General features: G+C 43.9%; 1 pseudogene; it reads left to right on the top strand.

Annotated features, from left to right (window-relative positions):
* The first annotated feature begins 471 nt into the window (after positions 1–471).
* Positions 472–5,275, top strand: LOC132520539 (glycine dehydrogenase (decarboxylating), mitochondrial-like; annotated as a pseudogene).
* The last annotated feature ends 1,180 nt before the right edge of the window (positions 5,276–6,455 follow it).

Below are 6,455 nucleotides of genomic sequence, written 5' to 3'. Positions count from 1 at the left end.
TAAAACCAGCACAAATGGGATTATATAAATATTTTATATATTATGAAATTTCTAGCAAATATAAATAACTATTTATTCTGCTTGTTAATTTTTTACCCTTTATATTATCATTTTCACTTTCTCTTTATTCTTTTACCTTTTTAGAGCAGTGTTTTTAACCTTGACTGAAATTAGAATCAACAGGGCAGTTTTACTGAAAATACTGATGCCCAAGCCTAAGGCCCAGGTCAGATACAACACGATCTGGAAAAACTATGGGCATTAAAAAAAAAGTCCTGGGAGTAACAACCTTGTGCGCACCTCCGGGCTCAGCGTGGCACAGATTCATTGCCTCTGAACATCCATCTGTCCATTTGGTCATCCAACGGGAAAGGGCTCCAGCCACCCTAGGGCAGCCGCCACCCAGGGGCCCGCGACCAGGAGATCCGAAAGCGCTGCTGACTCTCGCGGGCCCGGGCAAGGGACACCACCATGCTGATGTGCGCCGGTGCCTGTGGATTGCCTCTGGGTTGCGGAGTGCGAGGCTGCCACCGCCTGGCTGGGGGCGCGGGGCCCCGGGTGGGCTCCGCGGGGCCGCTACACCAGTAGCGGCGGGGATAGCGGGGCGGCTGTGCTCGCGTCCCTTGCAGCGCCTCCTGCCCAGACACGACGACTTTGCTCGGAGGCATATCGATCCCGGGGACAAAGACCAGAGGAGATGTTATTGGCCCTGGGGCTGGCGAGAGTAGATGAACTGAGCGAAAAGAACATCCCTGCCAGCATCCGCTTGAAAAGACCCTTGAAAATGGATGACCCCGTCTGTGAAAATGATATCCTTACAACTCTGCATGCCATTTCCAGCAAGAACCAGATCTGGAGATTGTATGTTAGCATGGGCTATTATAACTGCTCAGTGCTACAGACAATTTTGTCTAACTTAACTGGAGAACTCAAGGTGGATCACCCAGTATGCTCAGTACCAGCCAGAGGTGTCTCAGAGGAGAGAGGACAGTTTACTCAACTACCAGACCATGGTGTGTGACATCACAGGTATGGGCGTGGTTAACGCATCCTGCTGGATGAGGCCACCACGGGTGCAGAGGCAATGCACCTCTGCCACAGACACAACAAGAGGAGGAAGTTTTTTGTTAACCCCCGTTGCCATCCACAGACAATAGCTGTCGTCCAGATTCAAGCAAGTATGCTGGAGTCCTCACTGAACTGAAGTTACCCCATGAAATGGACTTCAGCGGAAAAGATTTCAGCGGAGTGCTGTTCTAGTACCTGGACACTGAGGGGAAAGTGGAAGGCTTCACAGAACTTGTGGAGTGCCCATCAGGCCGGGAGCCTGGCCTGCTGCACTGCTGATCTTTTAGCTCTGTGTAGCCTGAGGCTTCCTGGAGAACTGGGGGTAGAATTGCCCTGGGCAGCTCACAGAGATTAGAGTGCCACTAGGCTATAGCAGACCACATGCCTTTTCAGTTGTCAGAGAAAGCTTGGTGAGGATGATACCTGGAAGAATGGTGGGAGTAACAAGAGATGCCAGTGGAAAAGAAGTGTATCCTCTTGCTCTTCAAACCAGGGAGCAACACATCCAGAAAGACAAGGCTATCAGCAACATCTGTACAGCTCAGGCTCTCTTGGCGAATATGGCTACAATGTGCGCAATCTATCATGGGTCCCATGGGCTGGAACATATTGCTAGGAGGGTACATAATGCCACTTTGATTTTGTCTGAACGTCTCAAGTGAGCAGGGCACCAACTCCAGCACGACTTGTTCTTTGACACTTTGAAGATTCAGTGTAGCTGCTCAGTGAGTGAGGTTTTGGGCAGGGCCGCTCAGTGGCAAATAAATATGCAGCTCACTGAGGATGGTACACTTGGCATTTCTTTTAATGAAACAGTCAGTGAAAAAGATCTGCACGACTTGTGGACCTTTGGCTGTGAGTCGTCTGCAGAGCTGGTTGCTGAAAGCATGGGTGAGAAGTGGAGAGTTATCCTAGGGTCTGCCTTCAAGAGAATTAGCCCATTCCTCACACATCAAGTGTTCAACAGTTATCACTCAGAAACAAACATTGTCTGATATGTGAAGAGATTGGAAAACAAAGACCTTTCCCTTGTTCATAGCATGATTCCCCTGGGGTCCTGTACCGTGAAGCTCAACAATTCATCAGAACTCGTGCCTATCACATGGAGAGAATTTGCAAACATCCACCCCTTTGTGCCTCTGGATCAAGATCCAAGGGACCAGCAGCTTTTCTGAGAACTTGAGAAGGATTTGTGTGAACTCATGGGCTGTGACTGAATCTCTTTCCAGCCTAACAGCGGAGCCCAGGGGGAATATGCCGGGCTGGTCACTATCTGAGCCTACTTAGATGGGAAAGGAGAGAGACACATTCCAAAATCCGCAAATGGGACCAATTCTGCAAGTGCCCATGGCAGGCATGAAGATTCAGCCTGTGGAGGTAAATAAATACGGAAATATCGATGCAGCTCATTTCAAGGCTATGGTGGATAAACACAAGGAGAACCTGGCAGCAATCACGATTACATACCCATCCACCAGTGGAGTGTTTGAAGAGACCGTCAGAGACGTGTGTGAACTGATCCACCAACACGGAGGACAGATCTACCTGGACAGGGCAAATATGACCATTCATGTGGAATCTGTTGTCCTGGAGACTTTGGGTCTGATGTCTCACACGTAAATCTTCCCAAGCCTTTCTGCATTCCCCCTGGAGGAGGCAGCCCTGGCATGGGGCCCATCGGAGTGAAGAAGCATTTTCTCCCTTTTCTGCCTAATCATCCCATCGTTGCAGCAAAGCCAAGTGAAGATGCCCAGCCTTTGGGTACTGTCAGCACAGTCCCGTGGGGCTCCAGTTCCATCTTGCCCATTTCATGGGCTTATATTAAGATGATGGGAGGCAAGGGCCTTAAACAGGCCACAGAAATTGCTATAATAAATGCCAACTACCTAGCCAAGCGATTAGAAAAACACTACAGAGTCCTTTTCCAGTGTGCAAGAGGTTACGTGGCTCACGAATTTGTTTTGGATATAAGACCCTTCAAAAAGTCTGCAAATATGGAGGCCGTGGATGTGGCCAAGAGGCTTTAGGATTATGGATTTCATGCCCCTACCATGTCCTGGCCAGTGGAAGGCACTCTCATGATTGAGGCCACTGAGTCAGAAGACAAGGCAGAGTTGGATAGATTCTGTGACGCCAGGATCAGCATTCTGCAGGAAATCGCTGACATTGAGGAAGGCCGCATCAACCCCAGGGTCAATCCACTGAGGAGATCTCCACGCTCCTTGTCCTGTTTCATGTCCTCCCACTGGGATCGACCATATTCCAGAGAGGTGGCAGCATTCCCACCCCCCTTGATGAAACCAGAGAACAAATTCTGGCCAATCATCACCTGGATTGATGACGTCTGTGGAAATCAGCACATGGTTTGTACCTGTCCACCCATGGTTGTTTATGAATTCCCATTTTCTTTTTTTTTTTAAATAAACAACAGAAATTTATTCCTCACAGTTCTGAAGGCTGGAAGTCCAAGATCAGGGTGCTGACATGGTGATGTGAGAGCCTTCTTCCAGGTTGCAGACTTCTAATTGTACCCTCACATGGCCAAGAGGGGAGGGATCTCTCTGTAGCCTCTTTTGTAAGGGCACTAATCCCATTTATGAGGGTTTCACCCTCGTGACCTAGTCACCTCCCAAGGGCCCCACCTCCTAATACAATCATCTTAGGGGTTAGGATTTCAACTTATGGATTTTGGGGGGCACAAACATTCAGACCATAGCAGTGACCAAATGAAATAAAGCTAGAAAGGATTTAAAGTGATTACCTCTAGGGAGTTCAGTGAAAATCATGTATGTTTTTCTAGTGGGATAGGAGAGAGGATACGTGTACTTTTCATTTGTAGTTCATTTCATCTTGTAGTTTGATTTTTTTAACCATGTACATGTTGTTCTACTTTGATAGTTTAAATTAAGTAGTTGGGAAAAAAGCACTTTAGTGTAACTGCCTCCTCCCATTACAAACCCTGAGACCCACAATTCCTAACTGCAAACCTTTTTTTTCCCTCCTTAAAGGAAGATTTAAGTTCTTCAGTAAGAGGCTAAGAACTAACACCTTAATAAATGAGTTACAAGGTATTAGGTGAAACCAAATGAAATTTTGACCAATGAAGATAGCAGTTTCATATCATTTAAATTAATATATGCTTTTTTCACTGAAAAAGTGCAAGTGAAGCCAGAACTGTAATTATAGCCTGTTATGCACCATACATTTAGTTTTTTATATTGATTTTCTACTTAATTTAATTAAAAAAAATTTTTAAACCCCACAGAGCTCTGTCATAAACACAAAACTATTTTCAATTATAGAAAGGGCTAAGACATCAGTCTCCAGAGAATTCTGGTTTACTTATTTTTAAAATTAATTTTTATTGGAGTATGATTGCTTTGTTTATTTTTGTTTGATATGTCTCCTACAAAGCAACCTGCTAATTTAACTCAAAGTTGAAACTAAGAAGATGTCACATGAAGCCATCTATTAAATATTCAGGCCCCTTGTACATGTAATATGCTGAAATAATACACCCTGCAATTTTTCTATTTATTTCTTTCATGAAGAACTCTAACCAGAGAGGGGCCAGGAAGAATTTCCTTGTACAAGGGCAAAGTAGACTTAAGAACAATGTCTTATACTTAATCATTGTTTTTCAGCAAACCTTGAAAGTATCTGAATCTCAAAAGTTAGCCCTAGGCTTTTTTTTTTTTTAATAAAACTCAGTGCTCCTCCCAAATTTGAGGTATTTGATTCCTAATTGAGAATCCTTCTTGAGAATTTTCATCCTATACCTGACAATTTATTCCTGATTGTTACTTTGAAGGACTAAAAGCTGTAGAGGATGTGTAGTTTCAAATTATAGTTCTTGATACTATAGTAGGATAAGCATGTTGCTCATAGACACCTAGATCTCTAGGGAAGGGACTCTCAAGATCAGCTGATCTGTTCACAAATGAGGAAACTGAAGCCTAAAGAGACTGAGAAATTTAGTCTACACAGAAAGTTAATGACATACATAAAGTGACCAGAGAGTGTTCAGCTCCTGCTGAGACCTTTCTGTTACACTGTGCTGTTTCCTTAACTAAGAAATTCACCATCAAAAATATCCAGGGTTTTTTTTTAAAGAAACTAGTTAAAAGTGGACTTTTGTAAACCTAGAAAATCATGATTCTCCAGATATGAGTTCCCATTTTCTGAACAGAAGAGGGCCTCTTCTTAATCTTCTCTCCTTAGGTTCAAGTGACTGATTTGATGTGCTTTGGAGTGTCATTTTCCACCACAGACTCAAGTCGGGTTTTTGGGTTTTTTTTGTGTGCGGTACACGGGCCTCTCACTGTTGTGGCCTCTCCCGTTGTGGAGCACAGGCTCTGGACGCGCAGGCTCAGCGGCCATGGCTCACGGGCCCAGCTGCTCCGCGGCATGTGGGCTCTTCCCAGACCGGGGCACGAACCCCTGTCCCCTGCATCGGCAGGCAGACTCTCAACCACTGTGCCACCAGGGAAGCCCTCAGGTAGGGGTTTTTTATACTGTGTATATTTTTGTAATCTCTCTCAAGGTAAATGTAAATACAACTAGCACAGTGAGTGGCAGCTCATCGTTGGAAGATTGATTTGCGTTGGTGCCTCTGCTTTCACATGTAGCAGTTGATGTTCAAGTTGCCTTGACTGGGACCATTTAGTTTTTGCATAGAAAATTTGGGGTGTGATAGTAACTTTAACTTCAATGTAGCACGTATGCAGACATTACAGAGGCCATACTGGAGATCTGATAGACATATTTTTATTCCAAATAAGTCTTTGTGGACTGTGCCATCTGTGGGAAATCCCAGGGCAAATGTTTACATTTTGTATACACTGAAGAAATCTTTTTCCTCCTACTAATTTGCCTTATCCATAATAGCATTTCTGAGTGTTTTCCTTTTTCCATGTGTATAGTTTTTTTAAATCTGCAATTAATAATGTTTTAAGAAAGCATTGCAATTTGAAAAAAAGTCTTCTTATTTTGAAACAATTTTAGTCTTATAGAAGAATTACAAAAATAGCACAAGGAGTCCCTATTACCTTTTACCCAGCTTTGCCTAATGTAACGTCTTACATAATCATGGTACCATTATCAAAACTAAGAAACCAACATTGTATAAATACCACTTAAATGACAGTCTTTGTTTGGACTTCACCAGTTTTTTCCACTAATATGTCTTTTTCTGTCCAAAATCTAATCCAGGATCCCACGTGGCATTTAGTAATGTCTTTCATTAGTCTTCTCCAATCTGTGACGCTTCCTCGTCTTTCCTTAGCTTTCATGACTTTAGTTTGAAGAGCTCCGGTCAGGTTTTATGGAGAATGTTCCTCAATTTGGGGTTATCTGATAATATCACAAGATTAGATGGCATGGACAAA

This window comes from Lagenorhynchus albirostris, chromosome 5 (genome assembly GCF_949774975.1).
Source record: "Lagenorhynchus albirostris chromosome 5, mLagAlb1.1, whole genome shotgun sequence".
Taxonomy (NCBI): Eukaryota; Metazoa; Chordata; class Mammalia; order Artiodactyla; family Delphinidae; genus Lagenorhynchus; species Lagenorhynchus albirostris.
This window is presented reverse-complemented; position numbering and strand designations above follow the sequence as displayed.